The 21,659-nt window shown below is 41.7% G+C and overlaps 1 protein-coding gene across 12 annotated transcripts in view; it reads left to right on the top strand.

The window, feature by feature from the left end:
- camk2d1 (calcium/calmodulin-dependent protein kinase (CaM kinase) II delta 1) overlaps positions 1 to 21,659 on the top strand; it is a 96,791-nt gene that overhangs the window by 4,610 nt on the left and 70,522 nt on the right. The gene's annotated exons all lie outside the window — the stretch shown is intronic.

Raw genomic sequence — 21,659 nt, 5'->3', positions numbered from 1 at the left:
TCATTCGTCAAATGCTGTCTGACTGACTGTTTTGGGTGACTCAGAGTCAACATTCCTCTCACAGGCACCGGCCTCTGAAAGCAGCCACTGGCAGAACAGTGAACCTGTTTGTTTCTCCGGTATTGGCGCGTCTGGGCGCACTGTTTGTATTTCCCTCCGTTACCGTCGTTATAATTAGACGTGCAGCGTGGGCCGGCGCTCCCTGCTGTCTGAGTGTTGCACTGCCGACCGGTCCCTGCTGCAGACCCGTTGACAGAAGGACAGGGACAGGCTCAGTTTGGCTGTGCAGACGGTCGTGGAGGACCACGGGATTTCCTCTCTTAGCCATTGCATGAAGCAAAGTGTTGGAATCATGCCCAGATGGGGCTGAAGGATCACGCAGAAAGCTTGGACATGTGATCTGTGCTGGTTGTCATGGCCGTTTCTTCTATTCTTTGCTCTGGTTGGCTTGCTGTGCTGATTGTAGCTGCTGGGAGCCCCACATGTCAGGGGACAGAAGATAGTGGAGGGTGGGAGGAGGCCAGATGTTTTTATGTGGATTCATGAGTGTGAAGGCAGACCACTGCTTCCGCTGACTGGGACGGGGTTAGAACTGAGATCTTTCCAGGTTTCTCACCCTGTTCTGTAAGGTAGATGTATTTATCGGACTGTTTTTTTTAAAATAAGTACTTTTTACCTACTGTATAATTATTTCAACACTGACATTTGACCTTCCACACTTGCGGTAGGTGGAATGTTGCCAGGCAACTACCGCAAACTAGGAGGCAACAGTGCGTTGCCAAGAAATGTAGAATGTTGTTAAAAATTGTAGTTTGGCAGACAGATGAATGTGTTAAAGGGATTTCCTGGCTGTTGGAGCAAAGCGCTGCAGGAACCAGAATTAGTTTAAGGAAATATTACATAGTCATGCCTTTGAGATGGCCAAGGGGCTGGTGTAGGTTCCAGCTCTCCGTCCAAAGCTTTACAGTTCACTTGGTGACCGTAGGCTTGGAGGCAGCAGCGCCGACGTGCTCGCTGTGCTCGTTTCATCAGCTAACTTGGGCAAATGAATTTCGGAGGTGTGTAGATTTTGAGGCTGCAGGATATCTGTGACCTCTGCTTGCTTTGTGCCTCAGCATCAGACTGTACAACCTGCAGGAATGTATCTACCGTATATCTCCCAGTTTATCATGCTTTTGATTTGGCATCCAAACAAAACTGATGTAATGTAGCGAAACAATGGATTATAGAAATGGGGGCGCAGACTATAGTAGTTTGTCCTGTAACTGGCGGATTGCTCCAGCCATCTCCGTTGTGCCCTTGGACAAGACTTCTCTCGTTTTGCCTGCTAGCCATACCATCGTATGACCGCCTGGCCTCTGTCAGTCTGCCCCAGGGCAGCTGTAGCTACTATGTAGCTTGCCAACATGTAAATGTCTCAATGTGGTATGAAGCGCTTTGGGGTCCTCAGGCCTTGATAAAGCGCTATACAAGTACAGGCCATTTACTAAAGAAGTGAGAAATTATTTTAGTCGGCAGAAGTAGAGTCAATAACAGCTTTGTTTTACAGTCAGTAATTGTGCAATATTTGCTCTGGCATTTTATTTTATCTTTGGTGTTTCTGATAAAGCTCACCCTCTGCTGCTTTAGAACTAACTTTAGATTAAACTAATCTAATCTAAAGTTAGTTCTAAAGCAGAACTAATTTCGGATTCATCTCCCAGTACCGAGAGCTGGATACCCCTCTGGGGTGCCGGTGCCTGGCCCTGGGAGGTACAGTATAGGATGTGTGTGTGTGTGTGTGTGTACTGCATTCCCTTTTTTATTTTAATAAAAAAAAAAATTGTTGTAGGACTGTCTGTATGTGGGAGCTCTAGAGTGGGAAGGTGTGACTGTGTACGTGGTTTTCTTTGTGTCAGGTTGGGTTTGAACTGCCCCCACTCCTGGGACTCCACTAAGCATGGAGCCCATCCTGCTGTCGTCCATCAGCTGGCACCTTGGCCCGCTGGTGCCTTGGTGGTCTTTGGCTCCTCATAACCCCTCTTGGGCATTTGTTTTTATGGATAAACCTTACATACACATGCACACTCTCACAAACACCTATAGGTGCTTGGCTTCAGGTACTTACAGATTAAGTTCTATACAGAAAACCCCTATTATTATCTTCAGCTGTCACTTTATACATTTCATATTAAATAATACTGTATATTCTTCAGTGATGATATCAAGGCGTTGGTTGTTTGTAACTGTACCTTACTGGTTGGTTTAGCTGTTCTTTTTATATCTCTCTTAGCAGGTGTAGAAGCAGACTCTGATGTTGCTCTTTCCATTTCTTCTCCTCTTTCTATTTCACTTTTTTTCCTTTAAGCATTTTGTCTGATTTTATTTCTCTCCTTTTCCCTTCTTATTTCAGTGTCCATTTAACATGAAACAGTCTAAAGCATAAAGTCTAATAAAGCTTCTTGCATATATAAATCAAGTGGAGCACAATGTAGAAAACAGTAAGGCTGCACTTGTGAAAGTAAAATGTGTTGGGCTGTTTTTGGCATTAAGACAACAATTCTTATTGCCACATTGCACAAAAAAGATTAGATTAGCTTGTTTTTTTCCCCACAACTATAAACTGTGTAACTTTGTGTCTTTAACACCGTCATGCCCGAACTTCCCAATTGTGGTACTATGAAGAAATTTCTTATCTTAACTGTATGTGCTGATTTAGTTAAAAAGGACCATATGTTCAGGATGCTGTGCTGTCCCTTGCATAAACATTATTTTGTTCTGAAAACAGAGCATTGACACTTTGCTCCATAATCAGCCTTCTCCTGAAAACACGTTTGTTATGTGCCGGATAGTCAGCGTCAAACAAGATGAGGATATATTGCTATATTTTTTTTTTCTTTCCTATGCAGAATGATCAGATGGGGAGAAAAAGGTCCACTGGAGAATTATCCAGTGTCATGACACACTGAGTGGGGTCAGCTCTGGTTGACTTGATTGATTTCAGGAACAGTAAAGTAACATGACCGTATAATATCAAATAATTGTATGGGATGGTGAAAAGCTCAGCAGCTGGTAAGCTGCAGAAGAGTCGCATTCTGGAGCTCTGCTGGAGGTTAAATCAGTAAAATCTGCAGCTTGTTTCCTGTTGCTAACAGCAGCTGCAGCTCTGTGTGAAAGCGCGCTGCTGTAAAGGATCATTCCTGAAAAAGGCTGCATGCTTCTGGACCCATGGACTCTTTTAGCGTCTAGATCAGTGGTTCTCAACCCTGGGTCCATGCTCCTTCATATTTTGGATGTGACTGTTCCAGAACATCTGGCTCAAATGACTGTATCACGTCCTTGCCAGGCCGTCTGATGCTGCAGAGGCCTGTTGATGACCCATTTTAATGGAGCAGCAGGAAAACACCTCAGACATGTGGGACAGTGGGTCCTGAGCAGCAGGACTAAGAACCGCTGCTGTAGATGTCATAGTCTTAAGCGCTCATGGGAAACCCCATTTAAAACTCAATATTTACTACAGGTGATTCCTTCTCTGCATTTAAGCTTTGTATTCTGACCTTCAGAGAAGCAAGCAGAGGACAGGCAGAACAAAACCTGAAGGTCCTGTTGAGTGAAGGAAAACTGGTCAGTCCCAGCCATCGTTGCCTCAGCACGCTCAGAAATCCCTAACAGGACGCTCTGTCCCATTAGCAACGGCCTCCGTGCAAGTCTTGGTTTCAGAGTACTGTTCCAAGGAAAACTGTTGGGCAGCCAAAATGCTCCAGCTGAAGCGTAACCCACTGTCGGGAAGCGGTTCTTCCCAGAGTTCCCGTCTGCAGCGTGTGCTTACGGACCGGACACCCAGCTGTAGGAAGAGGATTACCGGGTGGATCGTCAGTGGTGCACATGTTGGCAGTCATTTAGTGGTTCTGCTTATGTAGCAGTCAAACTGATGGCACCAACACAATGGTTTACTAGTTCCTATCTGCATAATGACATTAGCATTGTGTTGCAGGGATTTATTATAATGATGCTTAAAAATGTAACTCCTCTTAGAACTTTAATGTCATTGAACTGGTCGGGCTGATCAGGAGCAAGGCTCTAATGGTAAACTCTCTAAGTCCAACTCCTGTCTGATCATGATGCAGTGATGCATCAGCAGAACCATCCAATCAGCTCAGGCTGCGGTGAGGCAGGCAAGCAGCATCTGCTTCCCCAGATCAACGTAGACCTAAAACATGAGATCCATTCAGGTTACATGTTGGTATCACCGGGCTGACAGCTGCACTAACGGTGAAACTGAAACCTGAGCAAGAATGAAGACATTAATTGGCTGAGCCACTGAGCCACTGGCGGCTGAGAGTTAAGATGTGGTTTTTACGGTTATGGTTGAAATTAGCTTGTGGGAGGAGATTTGGTTGTCTTACAGTCAGCAGGCCGGCACCTCCTGTTCTAACGGAAGTTCCCAGCACTGACACAGAGACAAACATGGTTAAATGTTCATGGGGGATCCTGGTGTTTCCTGATGGAGCCCAACGCATGAATCATCTTCAGGCTTCCTTGTAATCTTTACTGATAAAATGCAAAATCAGAATCCAGCTTTTTATGCTCAAAGTTTGTACAAAACTGGTTTTATTTAGGAATTCAATTCAAACGGTTTTGCATGCGTTAAAGATCTCAGCAGGAAAACTGAAGTCTGTGTATCATTTGTCCTGCAAATCATCAGCAGTTTAAGGGGGACACTATCCAGATGTTGCGAACGTGGAGCCTGTGTTCAGCGGAGAGACGGGCCTGCAGGAAGGGGAAACTAGGCCAGTGGTTAACAGACGCAGTGATGCTTGGACTCAGCCGAGTGGAAATGATCGCTTGACAAACCCACAAGGATGTGGAAAAGCTAGCTCGGATTTAGGGGCCAGCCACTCTGTCATTTCAACTCCTGGAAAATACCCGGGGCCCCAGCTGTCCACAGTGCAATGCTCATTCCCATGGAAACCAAAACAATTGGAGGGCTAAATATAGTCTGTGCTGTAAGAATGGAGCTGAACTGTACGCTAGCACTGCTGTTTTCTGGTACGAGTGGGCACGTCACCGAAATGACGAACGGATCACTTCCACAGTGCTAGATGGGCCTTTTGGGTCCAGGTTCCTCCAGCACTGAGATTGTACGTTGGTGGCCGCCCAGACCTGCACTTTTCACACAAAGCAGCGCATGCTCACATTCACAGGCCCAAAATATGTTCTGTGTTGGTGCAGACGTTGGCCTGGCTGCTGTCAGCGGTTTAATGAGCCATCTACACATTATATGAAGGATGAATAAGTGTGTGTGTGTGTGTGTGTGTGTGTGTGTGTGTGTGAGAGATAAGGGGATGAATGGGTGTAACACAAAGCAGGGCCAGGAGCAGTTTATAGTCTGTGTCTTCATGCTGTATCCACGGCCTCTCCCTCTGGTCCTGGCTGACCCATATGGCCTATGACTGGGCTTCCTGCTGACCTGGATGTGTTGGTTTAGTGACAAAAACATAAGCATCCACTCTGTATCCCCAAGTGTCCATGAGGGAGAAAAAATGCGCAGTTAATGGCTAGCCTCCTATGGCTTTGGATTGCATCACTGCGCTTCTTGTGTAACAGGGATGTTAAAGTGGCAAAGCTATTATTTATTGTATGATCTACACTGAATGTCATTATTGTGCAGCACTAGCCTTTGCTTTGGTCACATTCAGTGGGGAAAGGATCCAATCCGAGTCACTGCAGTCAAAGCACAAATTGCACAGTTGTTTGTATCCAGTCAATACCTCATTAAAAACCCTTTTTTTTCCCCCCATTGGGCCGAAGCATAGTGCACATAAATATTTAGAAATTAGGTTAAATAAATGTTTTGTCCTGGATACTTTTCTGCCTAATGTGTGAAATGTTTAGTCTTGTATAGCAGTCTCTCTGTGGTTTGTTTGTATTTCTTAATCAATCTATCAACTGACTAATTACAATTATGTTCAGTACTGTTGTGTGCTTATGTACCTAATTTTTTTGTATTCGTACTGAAATACCTGGAGCCCTGCCAGTTTGGCCCCACAGCTATCTATCCATCTTTGTTTTCCATTTATCTGAGATTGGGTCTAGGTGGGAACCCCAGACATCCCTCCCCAGCGGCACCCTCCAGGTCCTTCTAGGGGACCTCAAGGCGTTCCCAGGCCAGAGTCTATCAAGGATGTTCTGAGGTTTTCCGTGGTCTCCTTCCTGTGGGATGTTAGCAGAAAAAACCTCCGATCAGACATCCTTACCACCTCAACTGACTCATGTACCAAATAAATCTGTTGTTTTCTACCTGAACTAATGCAGAATGATTATGAGCATAACTACGTGCACAGTCCAAATGGCCACCTGTAGCATCAGGTCAGCCTAAACTCCGGACATCAGGTTGCAAGTTGGAGAAGTCTGCGTTGATGAGAGGGGACCCTCCCAGCAGCTACTCACGCTGCATTCAAGTACAGCTGGGACATCCGGATCTCTATCACTAAAACTCCAAAGTGACCTAAACATGTTTTATTCTCAAATCTGGGCACAGTCTTGTTAAACGATCTAAACTTGAATACTGACGGACTTCAAGTGTTTCTGTTGTTGTATAATGTAACCACCCAGGCATTGGCTAAGCCTGCTTATACCGCTTCATTAACTGAAAAATCCTCTCAGTTCTATACTTTCCATTTTTTTGAATTGTTAGAAATGTCTAACAATTAAAAAAAATGGAAAGTATAGAACTGAGAGGATCTCAGAAATAAATCTCCTTTTTACTGCTGACTGGAGTAAAAAAGTAAAATAAACAATTCTTATTTTTGATTAAAACATTTGAAAAGCTTACAGTACCGTGACTTTAACACCAGCGTATGTACCAAACCGTGTTCTTTGTGTACAGTTAGATTTCTGAGGCCCTGTCCCACCGTCACCGTTATTTTTGTGGATCTTGGCAACACACATCTGCAGTTGGGTCTGTTATCAGTTCACACTATCTGAGCAAGTCCAGATCTGCCTCGACCAATCCAGACACGTTTGACTGAGACTGAGCTTGGGTCGGGTTGGTTCCCCTCACACGCATCCAGGTTCCAGGCTTTACCCCAATCTCACACGAAGAGATGTTTGGGCCACCTTACCCTGCTGACTAACCTGCAGTACAAAGATGTGATTGAGAAGCTGATGAATCTTCAGAGTGCTGGAGGCTAACAGCCAGTAAGATTTACGCTGTCTGTTTTTAACCCACTTAAGCTGTTTAAATGAACTTAAGCTGAAAACGTCCACTTTAGCATCCAACAGGGATATTAGCAGTCTGTCAGGTTTGATGCTGTTTCATTCATTTAAACAACGTCTGAGACCCTTTGTGGCATTATGTTGGTTCAGCTTGTTTCAATCCACCAGTTCAGTCCGGTCTGAACCGCTGAGAACTATTGGATCCTGAATCTGCTGGGCCGCAGGAGAAGATGCTTTATTCCTGTTGCTGTCATAGTTGTCTGAAAATGATCCAGACAGACTGACGATCAGCTGATGAGGCGGACGTCTGACCAGTGTGGTAGCTTCCACCCCTTTGAGGATGTACCGTATCTAGTGTTTCAAGAAGCTCAGAATGAAATTACATCTTTCTATTACAAGTCAGGAATGAATCCCTAATTTACAATTTACATATTTTCTTGTTTTTACGAGAGCCTAAATTACCTCAATACCTGATTTTACGTCAACTGAAACCAAAGACTTGAGTTTGATACGTAAAGGTTACTTATTCAAGACATGCCAAGGAAAGATAACGTATGTATATCTGTGTAACAAATTCACCACAGACTTCTCTTTTGAGAAGCGATTCACAGCTGCCTGCCGCTTGCTGAAAATATCTCCCTGGGCAAAGCAGCATGACAAACAGAAATCAGACTGCCGTGTAAAAGAGCAAGTGTCTGCGGGACTGGTGGAAACGGTACTTTTCATCTGCCTGCCTCATTTCCCCATCAGACCAGCTGGCCAGGGTTACTCCACCCCCTTTTTTTTGAAGTTTCAACCGATATTAAGATGTGAAGAACGGTAGAGAACAGAACGAGTGTGTTAGAAAATCAACCACGTGAGTCGACGACCACAAACAAACACTCAAATGAGTGCCGCCGACTTTCAGGAGAAGTTTAAACTCAACAAGGGTCGATGCTGATTTTTATATATATATATTGTATCTCCACCCACATTTTCCCTTGAGGGCAGATGGCTTGGTGTTGGATGTGTGCGCCCATTTGCATTTTGCTATTGCACGCAGAGATCCATTATTGATACAACTTCTTCCTTGACTAAACCGATAGCTGCCCCGCTCACCAAAACCACCTCTAGATTACAGTATGTTGCGTTATGAGAGCATTCTGGTTTATGTTGGCACCGTGTCAGAGCCTGGTGCAGACATGGAGTTCTACATGCAGGTTTGCCTTTTTATAGCAGAAGGTAGTTGTTGTGAAGCTAAAGTTGAACAACACTAGCCCACTAAAATCCATGGAAGAGAAGAAGGCTTTATCTGCAGCCTTTAAAGTACTTTTGGACATATACTGGCTTTCTTTAAAGTTATCTCTTTGCTGTGGGTCACTTGAAGCCCTCATGAGTGCTGATGAGCTTCATTTTTTGTGTTCTGACTTAATTGGTCTCTTTCTTAGTTTGAGGGAAATATTTGTCAACTTGATACAGAATGACATGTTTTCTTTCATGAATCAGTTTAGGCTAGACTTCAGCTTTTTAGACAGATGGCCGAACATTTGACTCTGGAGTGCTGTTCCATGTGTGACTTTATGACTGAAAAGTCCCCAAGTTCTGTGGTTGCAAAACAAGCCCGTATCTTCTGCCCTCCACCGCCCGGGTATTTCCTTTTCTCCAGTGTTGTGTATTATTGTCAAGCATCTGCTTTTTGCTTCGCCTGCCCAAACGGCATAGTCCCTGAAGTCCTGTACTTGGCTGAGATGTTGTGATTGTGTTTTGGAGAAGATGTGTCTCATGGCGTCTGAGTGAAGCCGTACTTTTTCATTGCACCACCTTGAACTTTAACATCTAGCTACCTACTGACAGACACCTGGGAAGTCTATGTAGCTTCTGGTTTTGTTGGGACCTCTCCGAGCGTTTCATGGTCTGACCTTGGAGAGAGTTTTTAAATTCTGTTCTGATATTAAAATGTTAGTTAAAGGCGGACATGTTTTCACCAAGACTATGTATCAGTCTTTGCTAATGAAAAAAGATGCTTTAAATCCCCAGGATTGATTCTTGACACTCATAGAAGCAGCTTTTTGTGAAATAGCCGAGACGGAAATTGACCTTTTTTTATTTATATATATATATATATATATATATATATAGCTTTAGTATCATCCCTCTTTGTTAATAAGTTAAGTGCTTGTTCCTTGCTGCTGCAGTTGTAGAGCTCTGAAATTGAGAACTGGCGATGCCTTCTTCTCCTCGTGTCTTAATCTTAGGTAAAGTGGAGTATTCTCTTTGGGCTTTATTCTCAGTCCCCATTTAGCAAAATAGGCCAGCCACTTCGGGGACAGACAGCTTGCTTTAATTAGGGCCTCGCTGTCTGTCACACTGAGTCTGGCCACTCTAAACTACAGACAGCATCTACCAGAGGTGTGTACTTTTGCCTTTAATGAACCCCTCAGTTGGCACTAAGGAGGCAAGGTCAGTTCCTCTCTGTCCCTCAGAGGATTCAGGACTCTAAAGAAATGTGCTCCAGTCTCTGTTCTGTGTCCCTCACCAGGTTGATTTCTGGAATCAAGGTAGAGCATGAATGCATTGTCATAAGTTCTAAGAAACAAGCGTGCTGTTGCATGTTTCACACTCCCTTCCGGATCAACTCTTGCTTTGATCGTGAAGGGTAAAAAGGGGGAAAGTGTGGCAGTTTCCACTTTCTGAAGGTTTGCCCTTGAAGAGGGTGAATGACAATGAAAAGTAGGTCTTTCAGGGATTTTTTTTTTCACCTTGGTGGATCCAGACAAACTCGTTCTCCTTCTCCTCCTCTTCCGGTTTTGGCTGTATTGTAAAAAACAGAGCTGTGCACTACAGAGCAATTCATACCGATCACAGTCCAGGTTTTCCCCAACAGGGGGATGTTTAGATAAGCCTTTGAATTTATTTTTAATATATTTTACCCAGGTTTTAGAACTCTAGTAAATATGTACAACAGTAGTGTGTATTATATCATTATTAAACATATCATGAAATCCCCTCCTTTGAACCCGCAGCATGAGTCTAGTAAATATCTTGTCCATGGCTTGGGTTAAAAAAGCTGCCGAGCAGATCCAGTGACGGTAACACTCATGGAGCAACTTCCTCCTGGTTACATTCTACGCACTGTTCAAGTGTGAATGGAGCTGACAGAGTGTGTGTGACACATACAAGAACTGAATTTCTGTAGCACGTAATATACAGTTGAAAAAATTTGAATAGTGGGGGAAAAAAAATAAACAAATCTTGAATGCTTCAGTACACAAACTGACATTTACATGTCAAATTAAAGTCTAGTTATTTTAGTGCTTGACTTTCTTTCAGTATTCCTATTTTTATTCATTCATTTGAAGGCGATAGGTCATCTTAGTTAGGGGCCGGTGAAATGCACCTATCACAGTATTTTGAACACTTTCCTGTAATTGAGATATGTGTGTCCGAGAAGGTGTCCAACAGTGGTTTGGGATGTAAAACTGTCTGTGCATCCCTACCCGAGCCTCGTGAAGACTGTTTACTAAAACGGTCACCAGAAGTAGTTCCTCTGTGCATCTCAGTGAAATTGCATTCATGCATATTTTCTTTCATCAATGCAGCGTTTCATATTTGGTATTAGGAACCTACTGTTGTCTGAAGAATAAAACTAACAACCCGGTCAGTCATGCGGTTTTAGAAGACCTACAGGAACATCAAGTAGGGTATTATTGCAAGATGACCAAATATTATTAATGTCATTTTTTCCCCAATATACAGTAAAAAAAAAAAAAAAATGACAATGTGCATCCCGAGGATGGCAGTTGTTTGTGTGAAGTTTAAAGAGGAGCACAGCTTTCTAGACTGCAGACCGACATTCTCCCATAAATACTCCTGATAGGAAAGAGTGGTGATTGCTACTTGGCAGTGTGTTCGGCCATAAAACAGAATGATCAAGGCTCTGGAATAATTATTTTTTTCTTAGATCATTTTGTTTCCATTCATTTAAACTGAATCCATTTGTCTTCAATTTAACTTAACAAATTTGCAGCACTTCCAAGAGAAACGGATTTAATGGTAAAGCAAAGCTGTGAAGTGTTTCAGTTTAACAGAACCTTTTGTGCTTTTTGGAATCTCTTTACATTTCTGTAAAGAGATTAGATGGTTCTCTTTTTAAAATTAAGAACCTCACATATGCAAGAGTAAAACAGCTCCATGCTTATGAACTTGGAATTTACAACTGCTCGGTATAGCAGATTCCTCATTAGTACTGTGGTTCTGTCCTACTAACCCAGAAGGTCGTAATAAATATTACTTATAATGACCTTTTGATCTCACGATGTCATAGGGCTACAAAGGGCTGAAAACAGCCAAGCAATACCAAAAGAATAGATTTAAATGGACATCTAAGAGAGTGAACCAAAACCTTTGCTAAAAATAAATGTTTGGACCTTTTTTTTTAAAGCAGGTAGTGGATTGTGGTGCCCTCAGAGTGCCAGGGAGGACATTCCACAGGCGTGGGGCAGCGCAGACGGCCCATCTCCCGTGGCCCTCGCTTTGGTTTGGGTATGTGGAGGAGGTTTGAGTGAGTGGAGCGGAGGGAATGTGTTGTTTTGTAGATAAGGTAGCTCTGTGAGGGGGCGTGTCCACAGATGCATTGATGTGTGAAGAGGGAAAGCATACACTCAATCCTGATGGAGATGGGAAGTCAGTGGAGGATGGGAGTAATGTGCTGATGTTTGAGCACTCTCATCAGAATCCCAGCTTCAGAGTTTTGGAGCCTCTGCAGGCTTTTGTCTGGGATCCTGTTGAGAAGTGTGTTACAGTAGTCCAGTCTGGAGGACATGAAGGCATGGATCAGCTTTTCAGCATCTAAAAATGAGAGAATGGCAAAGAGTTTGGAGATGTTCCGGAGCTGATAAAAGGAGGTCTTGCAGAGGTGGTTGATATGAGATTCAATAGTGAGTTGTGCGTCAAGATTTTTGACTACTTAGGGATCTTGTAACCAGAAAAAAATGATGCTGGTAATGGATAATGATTAAATCTGATAAAGAGTGCCAACTATGCTGGCTTTGGTTTTTGAGCTGTTGAGTTGAAGGAAGTTGTGCTCCATCAATATCTTTTATATCCTCCAGACAGGTGGTGAGTTGTGATGGAGGTGCAGTTGCAGCTGTGGCGTTTACATAAAGTCATGTGTCATTGGCATAATAGTGGAAAGTAAGTGTCTGTGTGTGAATTTGATGACCCATGGAGCTGCATTCTATTTGGTTTGTGAGGTATAGGATAAGGTAGATCTTTATTGATCTCACAATGGAGATATTTACTTGTGACATCGGCTCTTATAAGCAACAGAAGGTGCACAAAGGAGGAAAAGGTGCATGAGGTATATACAGTACTTCCAGATATATACAGTTGATTGGGGGGGAAAATAAAATATAAAAATATCTAATAGTTATTGCACAGTTATTGTAGTGTATATGATTGTTGCACAGGTGATTGCACCGGTATCAAATAGTTATTGCACAGTTATTACAGTGTTATTACGCCAGGTGATAGTGCAGTGGCATTGTAAAGTCTGATGGCAGCAGGGATAAATGACCTGCGGTAGCGCTCCTTTTTACACACAGGGTGTATAAGTCTGTCACTTAAGGAGCTGCTCAGCTCCTCTACAGTCTGGTGCAGGTGAAAGGTGTAATCCAGCTTGGACAACACCCTGCTCTCAGCCACTTCCTCCACCAAGTCCAGAGTGCAGCCTAGGACAGAAGGTATGACTGAACTTGGGTCAGTGTCAGTTCAACCAATGGTGAAGTGGAGCTGGGTACGTGAATTGTCATGGTCGACTGTGTCAAACACAGCAAATAAGTCCAGGAGCAGGAGGAGGAGGAGGGAGAGAAAGTATCAGATGACATCAGCAGGTCATTTGTGACTCTTACAAGTGTGGTCTCTGTGCTGTGGGTGAGACAGAAACTGGACTGGAATTTTTCAGAGGTTATTTAGCTTTAGATGGTTTTGAAGGTGGGTGGCCACTGCTTTCTCAAGTACTTTGGATATGAAGGGCAGATTGGAGACGGGCCTGTGATTGGAAAGGACTTCTGTCTGGGTCGAGAGTGTGTTTTTTCTGAGAAGTGGTCTGACAATTGTTTTGTTTAAAACGGAGTGGGCATGACCAGTTCGGAGAGAGAGGTTTTCTGTTCTGTGGTCTCGTATTATTTTGATGACTCATGTTTTTCCTGTTGCACTTTTGCAGACCAACCCACTCTGCTTTAAGGATGGAGGAAAGCCTGCGGACTTCATCTCCACAGCATTATCAACAATGTTTTCACCTTGTTTTAGGTCTATGTCAGGTCAGACCTTTGGACATCAATGTGATCTGCCCATATACAGACACTGCATAGAGGCAATACATCTCTGGTGCCGATAGGTGACATTTAACATTATTCACTCCTATAAAAATAAAGGGAACACTAAAATAACATATCCTAGTTATGAATGAATGAATGAATAAAATATTATTATATATGTTGTTCTATACATATTTTAATATGCTGTTAACAAAATCACACAACAATTATCAATGGAAGTCATATCACTAACCCATGGAGCTCAGGATTTGGAGCCACACTCAAGCTTAAAGTGGAAAAACACCAAAGAGAGAGAGAGAAAGATTTAGCATAAAGCGCTTTGAGTGATCAATACGACTAAAGTATAGCTATATACTGTTCAGTTCTTTCACCATTTACTTTTTGAAAATATGATGACTCTGCATAGATTATAAAACAGTTCTGCTTTTGTTCAAAGCCTGACTCTTTTAGAAATAAACTAAATAGCTTACAACCTAGATTGCTTCTCTTTTTTTGGCTGCAACAGGGAATGGCTACATGATGCTGAGTTGCCATGGCAAGAAATATTACCATGACACTGTTAGTACGCGACTTTGGCCCTCCATCAAAAGTTTAACTCTCAGAATACCTTTTCATGGAGGTAGCACCTTCCATTACCGTGCTAGGTTTAGGCCTTGCTCAAACAGGAAACGTAACATAACCAAACAAACTGATGGAGCAATCATGACAGTAGAGGAACAGAATCATGGTTAAAATCTAATGAAATACACCCGCAGGGTGAAATTCTCCCTGTGCTGAGGAAATGGACTCTGTTCTGTTTTTTGTTAATTAGTTCAAACTGAATTAATTTCTTAATTCTGTTTGAACTGGAGGCAAGGCAAATTTATTTATATAGCACAATTCAGTACAGAGACGATGCAAAGTGCTTTACATGATTAAAATATAGGAAAATAAAACATAATAAAAGGTAGACTCTCAGGTAGAAGTACAATGGCTGTACAGCAGAAACTGAGCACAGCCTATCAGTCTGTCTCTGTGGAGCAGAGACAGACGTAGGTTAGGAGATGGAAGTTGGTGTCTAGAATTGCACTTTGAGCCTGGTTAGAAAAGTAGTGAGGTCAGCCATTTGGAAAAAATGACAGATTTATAGGTGAGAGTTAATGGAAGAAGAGTTGCATTCAGTGTAACAGCTATAAAGGATATAGTGTGGTCCAGGTGACGTGTCTGACAGATGCTCCTTGGCCTTATTAGACTCATATTTAACAAAATGACAAATATTTCTTTCAATAAATGTTTCCCCAGAAGACGCAGATTCCTCAAGACTACCAATATTGTCTGACCCTCATCTTCTACTAGAGCAGCTATTCTGACCCATGCTTGATGGATTTCAGAAAGATTCCTCAGTGGTTTACTTTGTAAAGCCAGTTTCATAACTTCCTCACCTGGGAATTGTGGTGAGGAAGAGAGAAAACTTTGTTATTCTGATATATTCCACTTAGGTTTTTATCAATGTTTTTTTTTTTACTTTTACAGCTGGATAATATTTTATTCACTACATAATTTCATTTTATGAATTTTACCTTTTTAACTCCCCAAACATTCCGTGTTGAACTTTGAGAAGCTTCCTGATTCCTCACATCCTGACCTTGGCCCTGATCATTTGGTTACTCATTAGCTTCAGATGTGTCGACTGGAGCACAGCCAGTGTTTTGTTCAGAGGGGTTTATCAGAATCAGAATCAGCTTTATTTGTCAGGCGTGTGTGCACATACACAGAATTTGACTCAGGATTGTACAACGCTCCCAGTGTGCTCACTTATGCAATAATACAATAAGGTAATAACGCAGTAATAAAAATGTAACACAGTTTCTGGTGTTGGGCTAAAAGCACTCTGTGCTGGCTATTAGTCTGTTTCAAAGTTCAACACATCTAAGAGGTGAAGTATCTCTGTTGGAACGCGGCCCCTCTGATTGGTCAGTTAATGGTGGAGCAGGTGTTTGCGTATCTGAGCCACATGTTGAAGTCAGCTCCTTATCATTGCTGCAGGCCATGGGGAAACCACCACCTCTACTGTACTAAATGGTTATAGCTTTCATATTTCCGCTTCATTTGCAAAGATCACTGATGTAAGATCTCACATGTTGACCTCAAACTATACGTTTCTAAGCTTTCCCCCCTAATAAGCATTGATTTGCTATACTTTTATCAGTTCAATTTAAACCTTAAAAACGCTTTAAATAATGCTCTGATTTATTAAATGTTTTAAGTGTCATATGCAGCGTCTGCAGCTGAGTTGTGCCTCCGTGGTCTGTGAGCAGCACCATGGGTGCATCCGTGATCGGATATGTTAGAGATACAGAGGCAGCATCTACCCGTCAACCACAGCCTGCTGTGAGTCAGTGCGACTTTGGTTTCAGAACTATCAATTCGTCACACTTTACTGCCAAGGAAAATTATGGTTAAGATAAAGCCATAAAAGGAGGTAAATGATTTCATAACTGGGTCTGTGTCACTCAACTGCAGCACACTTTCACTGCACTGCAGTCACCACAGTTGTAAGTAATGAAAAACGAAATGTGCTTTGATAATAAAATGGCCAACGGAACATGTTTATTTGTTTTTTAAGGAAGTGCCCAGTGATCAGCCAAATATGTTTTCTTAATTATGACCAATCTAAAAATAAGAGACATTCCTAACTGCTTAAAACCTGAAAAAACTAACATTCGTGTGCATTTGAAGATGGCTTGAAAACCGACTATTGATCATTGCTACCCCCATTAAAAGAACATTTATGCTCTAAGAAAAAATAGAAGGCAAAACCTGCTGATTCTGAATTCCTTCTCTTGTGTCTTTTTAAACTAAAGTTAACAGCTGTTTATCCTTATCTTCATATTGTCCACCCTTCATTATATATCGCACTAAATCTGGTTTGGAGGGTTTTCCCCTCTCTCTGACCTGAATTTATAATGATATTAAGAAACCCTTTACTAATTCCACATCTAAAACCTTTGTTAATTCTAAATGACTAAGTTAAGGTACAAATTACATTATAATCAACAAGACAACCTGTTGTAAGTTAATAAATGTGTCATAAACTTCAGAATGAAGGGAAAAATAAATGTTTTTATTCAGATATTTTCAGCTGGATGTAGATTAAGATAGGTATAATATTGCAGCTAGATTAATAGCAATAGAATGTCAGGGGTAAGTTGTTTATTTTGCTCTCATACAATCTACAGTGATGTAAGACAGCATTCAGTTGGAGAGACCTTCATGTGGTCATTATTATGAATCTTAAGCTAACATGAACAGATTGCCAGGAGCCATCAACGTCTCTGATAATCCTCCATCACTGGCTAATGATCCAGCTCATCCTTTTGCAGTAAAACCTGCTCAGCGGCTGCAGTCTTGAGCTCAAATACTGGCTTCCTTTCACGCTTCATTGCAGGAGATAAAAACCTAACAAGCCTCAGACTATGAGTCCAAGTCAAGTCTCAAGTCTTTAGGGATAAGGTGCTTTATTTGCCATTATACATACAATGAAAGTTCGTAGATCAGATGGGGGAAATACACCGGGCGCAAAATGCAAGCATTGCGGCTTATTGGCGTGTTTTTAAAAGCATACATTTACACCAAACTCTGCAAAGTAAGCTCCACCGCGGCGTGTTTCTGCACAGAGAAGAACTTTCCCCACATGGAAAGTGCAGCAAGTAGAAGGCGCACCTTGGCCTTCCTTCTGCTAGTTGACAAAGTGTTGAGAGAGGAAAGGCAGAGTGCTCAGCAGAAATGGGCGCGTCACATCAATCCACAGCATCAACAACAAGGTGACTTATACCACCTTTTGGCTGGAATGAGACTCTAGTATTATTTTGGGAAACTTTTAGTAGTGAACTTTGACACAGGATGTTGTATTCCCGTTCATTCCCTGCCAAAACAGGAGTGTTTACGTGTCTGAAATTATAACTTCAATCTAATTTAACCGTTGCGTAGCGTAAATACACGTGTTGTACACATGCATTATGTTCTAGTGTAAACTTATAGACTGATTAAAATGAAAAGCTAACCTAAGCGTAGGACGTGCGTTGCTGTGCTTATGCACCGCAATGCGTCCGGTTACTGAGCGCTGAACTCTACACACTTGGCCCCCCTACCGAGCCCCGGACTCAAACCCGGTGAGGCAACCACTGTCCACCGTGCCGCCCAAGTCTAAATCGAGTCTGAGGTCTTCTTTTTGCGACTCGAGTCTTAGTCTCAGGTTGCCATCGCTAGGTGGAATTGACAGGCTTCTACGATGTAGCCACTGAACACATTTATGGGTCCGTCAAGGAGACTGCTGTGGTCTTTATGATTAAATGTGTAATTGGCCAAGTCTTAAAGTCAGTTTGGTGGTTGGGTTGCTGTCATTTGCCGCTCCAAACATATCTCTGATGATGTCAAGTGAGTTGTTGGCCGCTTGTCTCAAGGTGTGAATTATTGTAAAACCTCCTGGGTAGACCAGTAAGGACTGCAGTGTAGCTGTTAGAAATATCCATAGATGACAATAGGTTGGTACTTGCCATTAAAATCCAGTCAGTACTCTTCTACACTTTGTTCTAACTTCTAAATTCCCCATGGTGGTTTGCTCAAAATGGGCACAATCAAGGCAAAGATTTCTTCTAAACAGAGCGTCATAGTGCTTTAGATTTAGTGTTTTTAAATAACAGAGGTGATGCATTGTGCACCTCCCACCTCATCAGTGTCCTGCTCTTATCACAAAGCAAAGGCAGTAAGTAGGGCTGGGCGATAAATTGATTTTATCAATTAATTGGAATTTGCAACTCCTGAAGATTCAATTTTGGAAACACAAGATTTATTTATTTATTTTTTTATTTTTTTAATCAATGTGTCCTCCTGGGCTTCCATTAAATGTTGCACTATATCAGTCCAGAAAGGGAAAATTGTTTTGGCAATAGTATGCAATGTTGAATATATGTTTAGGAAAATATATTGTCAAAATACTCCAAAGAGAAACCTTTTCACCCTAAGACGAGGTTTTTTATTAATTTACTTATTTTTTTTAAGTTAGTGTGAAGTTACACAAGTAAAGTGAAGCCTGTTCTTAGATGCGTAATACAACTAGCAGCAAACATTTTGTTATATTTTAATTATTTACTATGGCGGGATCCGTTATCTTGGTTTATAAGCATGTTTTAAAGCTTGTGATAAGTAGCACTTTAAATTCAGGTTAACTCCCAAATGAGATTATTGAAATAAAAATACTTACCAAATTGCTGAAATTATATTTTTTGTTTTTTAAATAAAAGGGACGAAAATCGATTTTAATTGGATTCGGTTAAGAAAAAGGTGAGATTTTATTTTTAAGCTATATCACCCTAGCCCTAACAGTAAGCTGAATTAATGAAGTACAACAAAACAATTAGAAAGATCAACCGCTGATGAATTACGAAGAAGCACTTCAACTCTCTACTCAAAAATGCATAATAGAAAGTTGCATACTTATCTAGTTTCCAGGTGTTGTGACAAAGTATATAATTTATGGTTATGTGACTTGCAATAGTTTCAGGTCAGATTTGGTTTCCAAATCAGTTAAGCTGAGTTTTGTGTGGTTCTTCTGAACATGGATTGTGTCACACAGGCTGCAACATATCCAGATGTTTATAAGCAGCTGTGTAGTTTCTTACATTCTCTCCTTAATGGATCATTAAGAAAACCGTAAAGGTTTAAGAACTCAGTCTAAGACTATGTAGGCCTCATTTAGCCTATTAGTTATTAGAGTTTATCACTGTGCAATTATAGAAGGACTCGAAAGGATGGATGTATCCTAAGTTTCTCTGGCTCGACCATCTGTTTATAGAAGATGAAACCTAAGTGTAAACTGTTTGGAGAAAACCAAGCTCAGCAATATGAGGAGGATCTAATTCCCTACACGGTGAAAAACAATGACTTCCTTATCAAGCTTAATTAGCTTTATTGGCTAATTTTCAGGAGTATGAAGCAGGTCTGATATTATTACAGCTTAGCCAGTGGGAGGGGTGGACTGTGGCTAAAAGCCTTGAACTTTCTCCTGGATAGGCCCATGACCCACATCTGTACTAACAGCCACTGGTTTCTACATATTTCCCAACATTCATGTGAGGTTCATAAGAAATAACGTCCAACAGACCTACTAATTGTTGCTTGTTTAATTGATCTTTCCTGTTTCACTGGGTCCGTTTTTACAATTCTTTCTGCTTATGTACTGCAATCTGTCCAACACAGTTGGTGTGTTGTTAAATTAAAAACCATTAGTGTCATCTTTACAAGACCTATGGTGCTTTTACAGTATTATCAGATAGAGAATCATCCTGGTACATTCCTGCTCTCCCCATCATCCACCTGAATAACACAGTGACTAAAAACACATTGCTGTATATGTGTTACCTTTAGTAAAATATACACATTTAAGTGTTTAAACTCTTCTAAGATATTGAATATTTAAACATAAAAACAATCAACACAGCTAAAGTAATGGTTATATTATATAGTGATTAATTCCATCCTCCACTCCATTATAATATGGAAGCTTTGAACAACCCCCAGACCTTTGTGTGTTATCAGATGCACTAAAATCCACCACAGCAGAACTTGTAGAATAGAACTCCTTGGGAGAAACATACAGAACTCATTTGAAAAAGGGGATTTGGTTTCCCTAAAAGTTTAGTGTAAATGTCTAAATTTAGCTTTGTTTTGACCTTAGTGGCATATTTTCATGGTACCAGTAGATGTATTAAGATTTCCAGGTTTATTCACTACCATAGTCCAACCATTTTTAAACACGTTGGACTTGAACAATACAGATGAACACTTGTAATAAAAGCGTCTTTTAACCAATCAATGTTATTAGACAATGAAACCAAAAGTAAAAACATTGAATTCCCACAGTATGTACGAACATCACTGAGATGAATCTTTGTAATTTAGCTCTTAGGGGAAATGTCACATCCATTAGTTCTGTAATGATGTGGGTGATGTTCATAAGCTTAAAGAAAAAAAAAAAGATTCAAGGAAAACAATGAGTGAAAGCAAACATTATTAAGGATCGTGTGATTCTCCTCCTTTTTAGAAATGCATGTAAGGGTACAGTTGTGTTCTCGTCTGAAACATGGAGGGTTCCTGTCTGGCTTAGATCTGACCGAGGTAGTGTTCATGGCAGCCTCGGCAGAGGATAATTGAGGTTGTGTCACATCACTGAGATTTAACGCCTCCACTTGAGGGTGACTCACTCTTAGAAACTGACTCAATGAGCTACAGGAGAGGGATAAATACGGAGGTTAGTCTTTGTTCTCTCGTGTGCTATTGTTCAGGGTACGCCTCATCAAATGCAAATTGCTCAATGTGTGTGTGTGTGTGTGTGTGTGTGTGGGGACCTGTCCATCAAAGTGACTGAACAGGTTTCATGTCAAATATTAGGCGATCTCAGAGCAGTCGTTTGACAGTCCCATAGAAAGGCGTTGAGCAGCTTGCATGAGACGCGCTGGGAGGGAATTCTGACCAAGATGTGTTGACGCAGCATTAATTGGGGTGAAGTGAGTGGAAGTGAGTTGTGGAGCGCGTCCAATGGTGGATTTGTGTTTTTTTTCTGTGCTTGCATGTGTAATCCAGGGTAATCCAAGTCTCGTGCTGCTATCACTGCATCACAGCGAGCTCACCTCCTCCACTCCCACAGCCACTGTGGATTATGGCTGCTCTGCTTTTGTCTTCCTCACTCACTCAGCTGTAGAAAGCAGAGCCAAGGGGAAGAAAGCAGGTTTAGGTCAGATTTCAAACCCTGTTCAACAAGGATAAGGTGGATTGTCATTTTGCCAGGTGAGTGTCAGAACCTCAGGGGTAGTGATGAGCAATTAAAGAGTTGAATATAAACAGCAGCTTTCAGGGCACACCCAGAGCACTGGAGGGACTTTAGGTCCCTTCTGGCCTGGGAACAGCTCTGGATCCCCAGAAGAAGCTGGGGAGTGTCGCAGGGATTCCCCCCTGAACTTGTTACAATCACAGCCCGATCACACAAGTGGAGGACAGTAGTTGTAATTTCAGACTGATTCATCTGAGTAAGCCCAGAGGTCTTGTGGAAAACAGAGTGTCGTGACGCATTCCTAATTTTCCTCTGGTTTACAGTTTGATCATTTTCCT

Source organism: Fundulus heteroclitus, chromosome 14, assembly GCF_011125445.2.
Source record: "Fundulus heteroclitus isolate FHET01 chromosome 14, MU-UCD_Fhet_4.1, whole genome shotgun sequence".
NCBI lineage: Eukaryota > Metazoa > Chordata > Actinopteri > Cyprinodontiformes > Fundulidae > Fundulus > Fundulus heteroclitus.
Note: the sequence above shows the minus strand (reverse complement) of the source record. Positions and strands in the feature narration are given on the sequence as shown.